Genomic DNA, 15,407 nt, shown 5'->3' on the forward strand with positions numbered 1-15,407 from the left:
ATGTTTCATAGCAGAGAAGGATGATTATAGAAAGGAAAAAGTAGAATACATTTCAAAGTAGCTATAAGAGAAAACCTCAATTTTTTTTCCAATACATAGAAAAAATAGATACTCAAAGTGATGGATACCCCAAATACCCTGACAGGATCATTATACATTCTATGCACGCAATAAAATATAACATGTCTCATAAATGTGTAAAATATTCTATATGAATGTTTACAAAATCCTTGGAAAAATAGCCTGGAATCAAGGGGTGATGCCTCCACTTGCAAGATGTGCCAAAACACGAAAAACTTGTGGAGACTCATCCCATGACTTTCTACACTGCCCCTCCTTACGACACTGTCTTATCTTCTGACCATGAATACGATGCCCAGTTGGCCACTCAGATTGTTTGACTAGCATAGGCTGTGACCAAATTTGTTATTTATAAACAATGCTCAATTAATTAAGACTATTCTTATCAAGACTCTAAACATCAGGATGTGGCAACCTAATGTAATGGCCTTAAAAATGTTCCACAGTGTTCCAAACTCAACAGCTGAACAAAGTTTCTAACAATCAGGAATACCTTAGAAATCCAGGTGGGATTATCTTTGAGGTTCTATATTGACCTTTGCATTTTTCTGGAGGCATTAATCCAGGTATAGGTACATATATTGTATAGAATCTGCCTTGACCCTTAAGGAAAATGTTTAGGACAAAGCTGTCTTTCATAACAACCCTGGCCCATTCTTTGAGGCTGAACTGAATGCTTTCCTAACCTGAAAGGATGGCACTGATCATCTCAACTAGAGTCACAAACTTCATACCGATATTTCCAATAGAATAATTACCATGCTGTAAGAATTGCTGCATAATTTGTGATTAAATTAGAATTCGATTGATTATCGCTTTCAAACCTCCATGCAACCTAGGGTAGGCTCATTTGGGAAAAAAAATAAAATAAAATATAAAAATCCTTTGCATGCACCTGAGCATTACATGATGTTCTGGTGGTTTGTCCTGAAATGCTTGTGGGTCTCTTAAGACTGTTTCTCAGGGGTAAGTCACCATGTTTTGGAAGGATGTTAGTTAGTTCCTGGTTCCAAACAAAATATTGCCCCTGGGGAAATAAAATATTGTTTATAATTGTTGTGATCACTCTCCCAAGTGGGACCTACATCAACTGGGGACAAAAGTTCATATTGCTTCCGAAGTGGCACCCTGGCTCACTGGGAGACCTTTAGGGGCTCCCTTTCTTAAAAATTGAGTCTAGTATTTTGTTGATAAAGGGACTCTCTTTTAAGAGGAGGTGGTCAAACCTGTCCTTTATATGTATTGTACTAACTGGGTGGCATTCTGCCCTAAGGCATTATGAGTGATGGCTTTGGGTATGAGGACATGGCAGAAAACCAGAAATACTGACAGGAATTTTGCATGGGAGGTACAGTGTTTGGACCATCTTACTCTAATAGACTGCTTCTGGTAGACTTCCTGGAGAGTTGAAGTAGACTGGTAATCCAATTGTGTTCAGGGTTTTTTGTTGGGGGATGGAAGACCCAATAATTAGTTAAAATTAATGTACTTTCAATAGTTTTAAAGAGGTATAGAAGTGTGCTTCCTTGGAGAAGATTAATTCATGTCTCCCCCTCATCTTTTCCATATCACCTGGAATCTAAGAGGTTTTCTCCCCAGATGCATGGCTTGTTACTCTCTGGAAATGTTCTATTTTGTCCAGAAACACAATGATATAATTATCCTATTCTCTTTTTAGTTATAAAAAAATGAGTTTCTGCTTTAAACTTAGAAATTTCTATATATTATTCAGAGTACTCTTTATAATTTTATTTTTCTAGATGTGTTCCTTCTCCATTTCTGTTTTCAGTTTATGAGTTAGCTAAAATATTACTAAAACCAAAAGCCACCAAAAACTTGGACAGAATTCAAATACTAGCATTATTTTCCATTTTAGTATTTCTGACAGTATTACAAGCAGAAGGCCTATTGTTTGGTAAAGGCAAATTGAAGCAAGTAACAGAAAAAAGTGTGTCAGTGGTAAATACAGCTGAACCATGTTCTGTATGACTAGAAACGCTGCATGTTACAATGAAACACCTCATCAAAGCAGCAGTGCACACACACAGGCACACACACAGACACATAGACACATGCAGACACAGACACACACACACATGTTTAACAATTCAATTCTTTTCTGTCTTGAATATTGTTAGTAACGTGGCTTCATGAACAAAGCCTCAGAATTTGAAATATTATGGTTTTGCACACCTTTCAAGACCATCTTTAATGTGTAAAGGAATTGAAAATGAGGCAAGTTCTATGATTTTTCTTCTGAGGTTATATAAATGGTGGTAGGATTTGTACTGTATGTCAACTAACCTCACCTCTTCCCCAAAGTCCATTCTTCTATGTCTAAACAATAAGAGTTCACCCTATATTCCCAGTTTTCTAAGTACTCTGCAAGTATTAATTGACTTAATCCTTCAACAGCTTTATAAAATAGTATAAATTGTTCCTATTTATCCTGCAAGAAAATTGTTGAACAGAGATGTTCAATAATTTCCCCAGAGCCACCAGGAGTGGTAATCTGAATTCAGGAAGCAGTTGCTTTTAGTATTCAGCTCTGCTGCCTCTTGTTTGATAAAGATGTTCAAACTGAAAGCTGTAATATTTTAGACCACAAAAAGGCCTTCAATAGACTGGAATATGACCAGTTATGTGTTTTTTTCTTTTTTAGAATTTTAACGTTTTCATTCAAATATTACATAATTAAGGGGCCATAGGGTGGCAACAATAATGTCTTCATTCTATACCAGTGGTTCTCAACCAGAGGTGGTTGTTCCCTCTCCCTCAGGCCCCCAACAGGAAGATTTTGGAAATGTCTGGAGGTGTTTTTGATTCTGACAGTTGCGGAGATGCTGCTTCTAGCATGTGGTGTGTTAGAGGCCACGTCTTTTGTTAAACACCCTGGCAGTGTATATTACAATTCCCTATATCAAAGAGATATACAGCTGAAAACGTAAACAGCGCCAAGGATGAAGAAACCTGTCTGGGATATGGGAACTGGCTTTTTTTTTTAGCCATGTGCTTTGGATGTCAAAACACCTAAGAAAACTAATGCTATTTGTTCACTGGTAAATATTTGGAAAATACTGATATTATTTAAGCTTTTTAAGGATTTGTACCTATTTACACACAGTTACAAAGCATGTTTTAAGATGTGGTCTTGGTAAGATTGCATGGTAACTACATACATAAATTGATCCTTAAAATATAATTGATAACACACCTGTGAATGGTGTGAGAGGCGATGGGGACGCAGAGACAAGGACACTAAAAAAGAGCTGGGAAGCTGACGAATGCAAACTTATTCTGTGGACATACAAGTAAATGGATACGTTGAAGAGAGGAATTTGCAAAGCTTTTAAATTTGACAGGCATTTAATAATAGTGATGCTTGTAAGAATTATAGCCAAAATATTTCAATAACCTGAAAATATGACCACAGAGTCTCACCTGATCTTTGTTTTGTAAGAGCAGAGACCTTCAGCCTCTCATCTTACATGTTGATTATGATGCAATATTAAAATAGAACATTTCCTAAACATTTATGAAGTTCAGGATACAGGTGCAGGTTTGTTAAATAGGTTAACTTGTGTCATAGGAGTTTGTTGTCCAGATTTTTTCATCACCCAGGTATTAGGCCTTGTACCCACCAGTTATTTTTCCTGCTCCTCTCCCTCCTCCCACCCTACACCTTCTGATAAGCACCAGTGTGTATTGTTCCCCTAAAGCAAAACATTTTAAATCAAAAAATATCTGTTGAACTTGAGAGTGGGAAGCCCATTCCATTCATTTTCAGATTCTGTAAGTAGAGAATAATCTTTCCAGGTAATTTCCAATATTGTATACAAGAAAACAGTATTTATGGACACAACCACACTCCACATGGAGACTTGATCTGGTACAGGTTAGAGGGCAAGTTGCAATTTGTTAAGTGGAACAGGACCAATCCTGTTTTCATAATTAATTTCTCATTAAGCAATAATAAAATCCAATAGTCCGTTGAGAAACATAGGCAGAAAAATTTTGTCACCCAATGGGAATTTCTCAGTATTATGTAACTTCCATCTACTACTAATATTTTTCCTCTTACCTTCTTTTCTCAGCACAAGATAAATAGGTTCTGTTAAGGGAGATATTGGAGAGAACAGAACAACAAAAACCTCCACCTCTAATTTGTCATATTCTGGCAGAAATTAAGTGGTGCTTTCAAGTTGGATAATTTGTGATGTGTTTAATAAAGAGACTATTTATAACTACGTCAAAAGAATGTAGAGAAAACTGAGTAACTGGTAAGAGCATGACATGGACAGAAAGTAGAGCTCTTGACAGCAGCTTACAAGCTTTAGAATAAATGAGATAAGAGGAAGTGTTGGCTGTCAAATCCTTGTAAGCAAAAGATGACCTTTCAATAACCAGCTAAAGTCAGTCTCAGAGGGAGGGAGGTACCTTGCTCTCCCCCGACTCTTTGATCTCTTAGTGTTGGCTCGAACTGATGAGAGAGAAGCCGGATCCCAATGGATGGGAGGATACTGTCCAGGAGTGCAGAGCAGGATAGAGAAGTGGGAGTAGATCTGGTGGAGCCAATGGAACTAACACAACCTCAGAGACAAGAAATGATGGAAGAAAAAAGAGCATGGAAGTTTTGTTCTCTGGTTATTGGACTAATTTTTGAGGAACCTATGACAACCACAAAGTAGCAGACGAAGTAATTTTCTGTTGTATACATAAAATTTAAAAGTAACGAAATCGTGTCTCTTCTGCCTTCCCCTTCCCTTTCTTGGCTTCTTTTCTGCATTCAATTTCTTGTCTTTTCACCTTCAATTATTTTCATCATAACTCCTGCATACTCACCATAAAATCTTTCTAAATGTAAATGTTTGTTGTTGGTTGAAAGGCTGTCATTTATTGTTCTCCTCTTAGAAATCCTCCTTCTTGGTTGCTATTAAACACCTTCCTTCATGTATGGTTGAGATGGATTATCAGGCATAGGCTGGATGTGCTGTCAAGACCCAAAAGTAGCAAAATCACAAAGATGTCTCTGAGAAGCTGCACAGTTTCAGCAGCTCTAGGCACAATTTGAGTAGGGTCCAAAATGAAAACAAGAGCTAGTTAAGAAAGGCAAAATTAGGACATATAACTTGGATTATATCATTCATACCTTCAAATTGGGAAATGTGGAAGTTTCAGATAACATTAGCAATTCTGTTTCAGATTTTTAAAAAAGTGATTATTCGTATATGTGATATGCATTTTGTTCAAGAATCTGCTAATCCAAGTAAATAATTTGATATTTGATGAATGGGAATAGGTAATTATTCTTTATATTATTTGTAATTTTCGTTGAGTATTTGAATGCTTAGGTGATTTTAGTGCTACTATGTAAGAAATCTAGATTATTTTTAAATTATATGTTATAATAATTTATTTTACTTAATTTTATGTTATAATAGATAAATGTTGTATCATGTGCTATGTAGCAGATTAAGGTACTTGGGATCTCCTAAGACAAACCATCACTTGTATTTTTGTAGTGTTTATGTTTACCCTGTCAATGTCTGATCTCTTGCTGTAGGAATACATTCAAGGAGTTTTTTGTAGAGTACTTAAATATATTTATCAAGATAAGCACCAAAAAATATGAAGAGGTCTTACAAACACTTACTTGGTCATAATTTAAAAGTGCAGTTTACTGATGACTTTGTTGACGTAATGGTGATCTCATCTGTTCTGTTGATGAATTTCGTGGACAATGCGAAGGAAAGTTATACACTTATTTTATAGCAATGCTATGAATAAATAAATATGTACTACTATTGCAGCTGAGTAAAAGAAACTCATAAATATTAATGTTAAGAAAAAGAGGTGGACAATTTGCCATAGGGCCCTCAAGGCTATAAATCTAGGAATTGTAGTCAACTGAAACAATCCACTATAAATCATCTTCTCCCTACCCATATTGTGTTTTGCAATTCCAGCCTAACGCTGCATGTAAAATAGGCAATCTAAACTTGTTCTCAGTGGATAAGAATAGGCCCTGAAGAACTACTTTTCAAACACTGCATTTCTCCTCATAAACTGGACTTCAAAAATATTCCAAACACACCATAAGATTTCAAACTTCAGTGCCCTCAAAAGCTGCACATGGTTCCCATTGACATCAATCAGAATTTTATGTGCATGGAGCAGGGGCAAAGGATAACCTTGCATATGATCAACAATATGTTTGATGGCTAAAAACACTGAAACTCCCCTGTGCTGATATTAGTTTCCGAGACCCTTTGTCTCAAAAATTCAATGGCTGTCTAAATATGGTAGGCAATGCTATTTTCATTTTAAAATGTAAAAGTTAAAATACTTTATTTGTAACTGAAAACTTAAGAGGTAAATTAACTGAAACATTATATTGAAGAGATTTAAAGTGGTGTAAATTTTTCCATGACTGAAATATTTCTCTTCATACAAAACATCAGCTTGTTAATACTTTGAATTTATAGGTAGAAAAGCAAATATGACTTTTTTTCAATTAAATTGACTACCAATAATAAACTACAGGATATTACCACCTAGTAAGTAGGAAATTTTTCTTCAGTTGTTACTTCAGTGTTAAAGTAATAAAAAAAAATCTCAAAATATATTTAGAAACTAATGCTTTATCTATCACCCCATCATCTACATTAGGTATTTCTTCTAATTTTATCCCTCCCCAATTCACCTATGTTACAATCCTACACAATCTGCATATGTACCCCAGAACTTAAAGTATAATAAAAAAAACTGAAAAAAAAAACAAAAAACCAAAAATGAATGCTTTAAACCCTGTTCACTGATTACAACTGAGATTACATTTTATGTAGTTCCAATGTCTTTAGTTTCCTAGGTTATAGTTTTGTGTTTGTTCATTAGAAATTATAAACCTCACAGATTGACTTTTGCCAACTAAGACATTGTTTACTGCTGTTTGGTTCCCTGAAATAATGTGGAATTTCTTCTTTGCTTTCAGGCCGAATGATTAAAGCTAACTCCAGAGCAGCTATTCTCTCAACTTTGCACTGTTGATATTTTGGTCAGCCGACCTCCTGTTGTGGTGGTCTGTCCTGTGCATCGTGGGATGCTGAGTAGACTCTAGCCTCTGCCCTCAACTGCTAGTTGTATTCCCACGCCAGTTTTGTCACCCAAAACTTTCTCTAGATAAGGCCAAATCCTCCACTGATATAGAATTCATTTCTAACATTGTGTTCATTGTCCATCTCAGTGGATAGAATTTCATTTTTAGTAATCATTAACTTAGTCCAACAAACTTTTAACCTTGATAAATGTCTTTCAAATACAAGTATGACTGAGAAAGCATGCAAGTATGTTGTCAGTGGCTAACTTCTTCATGAAGATTAGTAGGTCACAACATTTTTTTTAAACAAAACAATAAGACATAATATAAGGACTGGGACATAATATAGAGCAAAAAAAGCCAGATAATTAAAATTGTGGGGAAAAGTAAAATAAGAAGCTGTAAAGTTTAAACTTCAACTATCTTCCTATCTGGGCTTTTTTGGTTATACTCTGGGTTAGAGTTTATTATGTAAAAAGGATACAGATTAAAATCAGCAAAGGGAAAATGTGCAAAGAATAGAGCACAGGAGAAACCAGCCCCACATTTCCAATTGTCTTCTCTCAGCGGAATCCTAGAGACAGAACTTAATTCTGACAATGACACTACTCAAAAGGTATTGCCAACCAGAGAAGTTCACTGGATTCTTCGTGTTCAGCATTTTTACTGGAGATTAGTCATATAGATAAGGCACAGTCTCGTGTCTGACATTAGTTACTCAATCTCCATTCTCTCTTTAGGTCAATGAATACTATATGATCCAAGGACTTCACCACAAATCAAAATGTTTTCCTAGACTATCTGACCTGGTCCATGGTCACAGAGAAACAGACATTCTTCTCAGGTAGGATATGCCAAGAGTTTGGAGATTATCTCCAAGAACCTGATAAAGGAACAAATTTTCTTTGGAATGTGCTGAATTTGGACAACACAGGCCTGCTCAGTAATTCTTTACATATGCCTTTACCTCTCAACATCAAACAGGTCAGTGATATACAACAGTTGGAATGTTAGGATGTTCACTTGCTCTTCAAGATTAACTTCCTTTATTCATCTCATATTTGTCTATATAGTTATGAATATTATTATTAATTATATTTACCCACATATCTGATACTAATAGGAGAAGAAAGCATCTTTTCTTGCACTGAAAAAGAAATTTAGGGAGTGCTAATATGTATTGTTCTTCTGTGCCAAACACTGTGCTAAGGCCTTTACATAGTTTAATAATTTAAAGTTCACAATAATTTAAAGTTCTAATGATGTATTAGAACTAGCTTCTACCTGCATACAAGGGCCAATTGTTAAATTTCAGAAATGTTGCAAGCCAGTTGACATCACACATTGATAGCTTATACTGGTCATTTTGGTAATATTTACATGGAAATTGACAAATAGTACAAATCAGCATTCTCCCATCCAAAAATCCAGTAATTAAATACTTTAACCACCACTTCACTTCATGTGGAGGCTAATTGTTACACTCCAGTAAGTGGCAGAGTCATAGGAAACTTTTTTTCTCAATACTTTCTAGCTTATGTAACTGAATCCCTTTGAAAACCATTTGACATTGTTATTTTACTTTCTACTCAGACCTCAAAGGAAAATCACCAATTAGTGTGCTCCTCCTTTGGCAATTTGGCAACTGATCATAGGATCTTCCCACTGTCCATTTCTTTTGCCACCGTTTATTAGATAATCACTGGCTCCATTTTGGAAACTGTAACTTTACATATGTTCAACAAATCTTTGTCTCCTTTCATCTTCCCCTCAGTTTGCCTATTGGGGTTCTTTACACATTAACTCCAGCCCTTTCTCCACAACAACAGCCTACAAGCCTATTTCCCATATACAGGAACTTTTACCTGCAATTAAATGATGTTGAAAAAATTCATTTGCTTTTTCCATTGCTCAAATAATTAGAGTATTTCTAATTGCAAGATTTTACCTATATTTTTCAGTTCAAAGTCACATGAAAGACATCTTACACTTTCTTCTGTAAGACCCCAATAGAAGGAAAGTATATTAAAACAGTTAAGTACAACTGGATCCTGGACTTCTCATATCATTTTACTCAATTATGAAGTTAAATACAAATTACTAAGTTCAATACTTTCATGTAGAATAGTGGGAAAAATATGCTTGTGTGTATTTTAAAGTCAACATTACATGTCATTTTTATTTTCCATCCAAACATATTAAAATATTCCCAATTTCATAGTTACAATAATTGTAACCATATGACATCTATTTTCTGGGAAGATGTGCATTTCAAATTTAAATATTCTGTACAATTGGATTTAAAGGACTGGCAGGATACTCACCCAATATTTTAATCTGTTTGCAGTGGCTATTATAATGTAATGTACCTGTGATGCTCTTATTAAATAGGTTTACCCCAATATGTCAATTTGCACTGTGCATCTGTTCTGATTGGCTGGTGTCTATACTGCTTAATCAGTGTTTTGAATATCCTCTTGAAACATGAAAGTAACTATTAAACAGTGAGAGGAAATAATCCAAAACAACAAGAATAAGCATTCAATAAATTTGAAATAAGTTAGCTTGTCAGCGTATTTCAGAGATATTTCCAGTCTGGCCTATATATTCAGGATTGTCTTCCATCTCAGATGCACAGGGTTGAATTAATGCCACTACCCAGTTGATGGCATGTTATTATCAACAATCTGTGCATTGCAGTCATTCATTTGTTTATTCTCTTTCATCCTCATACCACAAACTTGTTTCTCTCAATACCACAGATAACAATTAAATGTCTTTATTGCATATTATATTTATTTGATTATGTTTTCTAATATACAGAATATTGTATGTACATATGTTAACATATAACTATACAATTACCTAATTATATATGAATGTACATACATTGTCATATTTATGTGAGGGGGTATGTAGCATATCCATGTATATATTTTGGTTCCATATACACTATTGTACTAAAGTCCATCAAGTAGTTCTATGAACATCTAATTGAGTGCATATAACTGCTGCATCATATTCCATAGTTTTCCTCCAAATATTTTATTCCCTGCCAGTGATGCCTCCAAATATTATATCTGACCTCAAATATCACCAGCAAATACAGTGTTATTATAAACATTCTAGCTCACACAAGTTTATAGACTTATGTAAAACATTTTTTTTACTGGGCTGAGTCCTCTGTACATTTCTTTAAGCAGTTTGACTTTGAGATGTCAAATGGCTCTTTGGTATGGCTACACCATTCCACCCTTCTACCAGCAAGGCCTGAACATTCTTTTTGCCCTAAATTTCCACCAAGGCTTAACTTTATTTGAATATCTAGGCATCTCATTGTTTTTGTTGGAATTATTTTATTGCTAGTAACTTCTGGACATCTATCCCAGTGCTTCTTGTTTGGGCTCCCATTCCATGGTAGGGTAAACAAAGCTTCTTTTTCCCTAAAGATGTCCATGCCTTATCTCTGGAACCTGGTGAATGTTACCTTACCTGAACAAGGGACTCTAATGATGTGGTTAAATTAAGGACTTTGAGATGGAGAGATGATATAGGCTTACGTGAGTGTGCTTAGTGTAACCACAAGGGTCTTCGTAAGAGGGAGACAGGAAGATCAGAAGCAGAAGCAGCAGATGTGATGACAGACCAAGAGACTGGAGGGATACAAGAAAGGACCATGAGTCAGAGAATGCAGGAGTCCTGTAAAGGCTGAAAAATATAAGGAAATTGATTTTCCCTTTAGAGCCTCAGAAGGAAGCAGGCCTGCTCACATCTTCACTTTAGCCAGTGGAGACCAATTTTAAACTTCTGAACTTCACAACTATAAAAGAATACATTTTAAGCTTTTCGCAGTGGCAGTATCGTAGCCAATGAGGTTTATCTGAGGCACGATTATTGCTAATTGAAAACTTTTCCCAGTACCCCACTATGACAACTTGACATATAGTCGGCATTGGCAATTTTTGGCAGTCTCTAAGGAGACTGAATAAAAAATAAAAAAATAAATAAAAAAGAATACTTTTTTATTGTTTTAAGTCACTAAGTTTGTGGTAATTTTCACAGCAGTAAAAAGAAACGAATATCCCTTACCTTATAAATTTCCTCTTTATATTTTTAGAAAATTTCATTTTGTGTTTTCACCCGTTGATGTGTGTAAGTTTATGTCCTATATATCATTCTCAAAAATTTTAGACATGAAAAATACCTTCTTTTCTGCTGTCAGTCATTTTTATTTATGGTATTCTTTATTGAATACGACTTCCAATGTAATCATTATTTTTGCTCTTTGGATTATATTTTTGAACACAATTTTCATCAAGTCCTTTTACTTAGTTCATAAAAAGTCTCCATTTTTCACTGCTAAATATACAGTTTTACTTTGGCATTGAGGTTCGTAACCATTTAGAGACCACGTTTTTAATGTTAGAGGGTCAGTTCTTTTCCCCTCATGTGATGTGTCCATTTTTCCAGCATCATTTTGAAAACAACAAATGCCATCTACAATTATCAGTGGTATCACCTTTATTCACAATTAAAATGTAATATATTCATATGAGTCTGTGTTTGCACTTTTTATTTCCTTCAATATTTCTATTTTTTTCTGTTATAAACCTATTGTATTATTTATATCTATTCTTTATTTTTATCATGAGGCGCATGCTTTCTCTTTTTTTAATTTATTTTTTTTTAATTTTACTTTAAGTTTTGGGATACATGTGCTGAACTTGCAGATTCGTTACATAAGTATACATGTGACATGGTGGTTTGCTGCACTTATCAACCCGTCATCTAGGTTTTAAGCCCCATATGCATTAGGTATTTGTCCTAATGTTCTCCTTCCCCTTGCCCCCTACTCCCCAACAGGGCCTTGTGTGTGATGTTCCCCTTGCTGTGTCTGTGGGGTGTTCTCATGGTTCAACTCCCACTTACAAGTGAGAACATTCAGTATTTGGTTTTCTGTTCCTGTGATAGTTTGCTCAGGATGATGGTTTCCAGCTTTATCCATGTCCCTACAAAGGACATGAACTCATTCTATTTTAGGCTTATGTTTTCTCTTAAAGCTCATAGTCAGATTTACTTATTATATAACAATTTTCACCTACTCCCAAAACACCAAATTCATTTCACAATAGCAAAAAGCATCAAAAACACACTGACCGTTTGGTTTCTATGGAAACGTGAATCCAAAGGAGTGTTGTATATTAGAAACAATAATATGGCATGTTCTTTACATGTACCCCACAACCTAAAATGCAATAAAAAAATAAAAATAAAAATATATATATAAAAAAAGAAACAATAATATGTTATTTGCCTAAAAACAGGGATGGAACAACAAAAACCTCTGTGTGTGTGTGTGCGTGTGTGTGTGTGTGTGTGATTTAGGGATTTTACTTACAAATTTTAATAACTGCAAATATATTTCTATTTATGAATAGGCATTGATATATTACACATGGGGATAGGATCATTTGAGGAATTAGGATAACATAACCCAGAAATTTTATACAATTTGAATCTTATTTTATGTAAATAAGTTTGCTAAATATACCCAAAATAAAAAGTGAGTTTTAAGATGAGAATTAGCCTTTGTATTTTCCAAATAATGCTTAGTTTCAGGTATGTGTTGAAGATTTGTTGCTCCTTAGTTCAAGATTTAAAGAAAAAAAATAAAAAGAAAAAAAATTCAGCCCTTTCACAAGACATACCTTTGGATTTTCACACTCCCAGAAATAACATCTATTAATTCTGACCCAGTCATTCTTCTAATTGTAAAAACCACGTATGTTGTTTATGAAAACTTTTACTCAGTAGTGTAAAAAATTACTAACTCTCCTATGTCAGAAATTAATTAGCTATTTTTTGTTTTAGCTTCTAAGAGCAAAGGAAACATTTTGCCATACACAAGGCATTGTGTTACTTCTAATTTAAGCACAGACGTTTACTCATTCATAAAAATATTATCACATCTAGCAAAAAAACTTGAGACAATCCACATGAATAGGAGAAAATATTTGCAAACTACCCATCTGACAAATAGAATCAAAATATATAAAGAGCTCAAATAACTAAATAACAGAAAAACAAATGATCTAATTTAAAATGGTCCAAAGATATGAATATTTTATTTCACCCCACTTAAATTATATTTTATCTGACACCAGACCCAGCAATCCCATTACTGGGTATATACCCAAAGGATTACAAATCGTTCTATTATGAAAACACATGCATACACACATATGTGCATTTCAGTACTGTTTACAATAGCAAAGTCCTGGAACCAACCCAAATGCCCATTGATGATAGACTGGATAAGGAAAATGTGGAACATATACACCTTGGAATACTATGCAGCCATAAAATTACTGATGAATTTGTGTCCTTTGTAGGGACATGGATGAATCTGGAAACCATCATTCTCAGCAAACTGACACAAGAACAGAAAATCAAACACCACATGTTCTCAGTCATAGGCGGGTGTTGAACAATTAGAACACATGGACACAGGGAAGGGAGCATCACACACTGGGGTCTGTCTGTTGGAGGGGATAAGGGAAGGATAGTGGGTGTGGGGAGGTTGGGGATGAATAACATGGGGAGAAATGCCAGATACAGGCGATGGGGAGATGCAGACAGCAAACCACATTGCCGTGTAAGTACTTATGCAACAACCCTGCATGATCTGCACATGTACCCCAGAACCTAAAGTACAATAAAATTTTAAAAATGGCTTTTATCTAAAAGGCTACAATGAATGCTGATGAAAATACGAATAAAGAGACACAGTCATACATTGTTGGTGGGAATGCAAATTAATACAGTAATTATAGAGAACAGTATGGCAGTTTCTCAAAATCTAAATATAGAACTACCATATGATCCAGCAATTATGCTGTGCTGGATATATGTAGCCAAACTAAAGGAAATCAGAATATCAAAGAACTATCTGTACTCCCATATTTACTGCAGCACTATTCACAGTAGTCAAGATATAGCATCACCGTAAGTGTCCATCAACAAACAGATGGATATAAAAATATGATACGTATACACAATGGAATATTATTCAGCCATAAGAAAGAATGAAATCTTGTCATTGGCAGAAACATGAACTTGAGTGAAATGAAATAAGCCAGGTGCAAAAAAGACAAATGTATGTTCTTACTCATATGTGGGTGGTGAAAATGGTGATCTCTTGGAGTTAGAAAGTAGAATGACAGTTACCAGAGTCTGGAAGTGTAGCAGGGATGAGGGGATAAACAGTGATTAGTCAATGAGTCCAAAAATACATTTAGAAGGAATGATATAGTGTTAGGTAGTACAATAGGGTGACTAATATAAACAGTAATTTATTGTCAAAATAATTTAAAGAGTGTAATTTGAATGTTCCTAACACAAAGAAATGATAAATGTTTAAGGGGATGGATATATCAATTATCCTGATTTGCTCATTACACATTTCGTGATTGGATCAAAATATCACATGTATCTGAATATGTGCGACTTTTATGTTTCCATAAAATCTAAAGATAAAAAATAAATAAATAAACTGAAGCTAATGGCACTGTTGAAAGGAATGCAACATGCCCTGTTAGATCTTTTGTTCCCAGGCATTCAGGTTTAGACCAGAAGAAAGTGGTGTTCCAAAGAAAGAAGAAAATACCAGAGTGGCATACATGCTCCTTGCTTTGTATTGGAGATGTGAGCTGTTACAAAAGCAGTTAGATTGCTTTATATTTGCACATTATTTGTTAGACAGAAAAAGAAATAAACAAACTTGTCATAGTTGCAGGGGAAGGGAATTACCTGCGAGGAGACTGTTGATCCAACAGCAGGCACAGTGACTGCTGGTTTCTTCAACAGGCATTGGGGATATGGCCACATTGGAGCAGGAAGCTGTTCTCAATTTCTCCAAGCTCAAGCACATTGTTTAAATACATGTCAGCAATAATTGCTGTGGGTGTGAGGTAGGTGGCAAAATGGGTAATTTTACTTATTTTTGTTTTCTCTTTTATTTCATTTTCAAATTGCAATGAAAGACACATTTCTTTTTGGAGATGAATGTTTCAAACTTAGCAAGAAGCATACATGTTTTTGTGCATGCATGTGTGTGTGTGCCTAGAATATATCCATCCATGCAGTATTTTTTCTCTTTATGGACTCGATGTGCTAGAACTGATTCTATATCCCTCAAGCTTACATTTACTTTAGCTACATTCTGAATGTA

The 15,407-nt window shown here is 34.9% G+C and overlaps 1 non-coding gene across 1 annotated transcript; it reads left to right on the forward strand.

Moving 5' to 3' along the window:
- The first annotated feature begins 11,017 nt into the window (after window positions 1–11,017).
- LOC116551083 lies at window positions 11,018–11,158 on the forward strand. Its single transcript, XR_004268707.1, has one exon. It is a non-coding gene; the product is annotated as a U4 spliceosomal RNA (small nuclear RNA).
- The last annotated feature ends 4,249 nt before the right edge of the window (window positions 11,159–15,407 follow it).

The sequence above is a fragment of the Sapajus apella genome, unplaced genomic scaffold (assembly GCF_009761245.1).
Source record: "Sapajus apella isolate SASKATOON/1434 unplaced genomic scaffold, GSC_monkey_1.0 scaffold8, whole genome shotgun sequence".
NCBI lineage: Eukaryota > Metazoa > Chordata > Mammalia > Primates > Cebidae > Sapajus > Sapajus apella.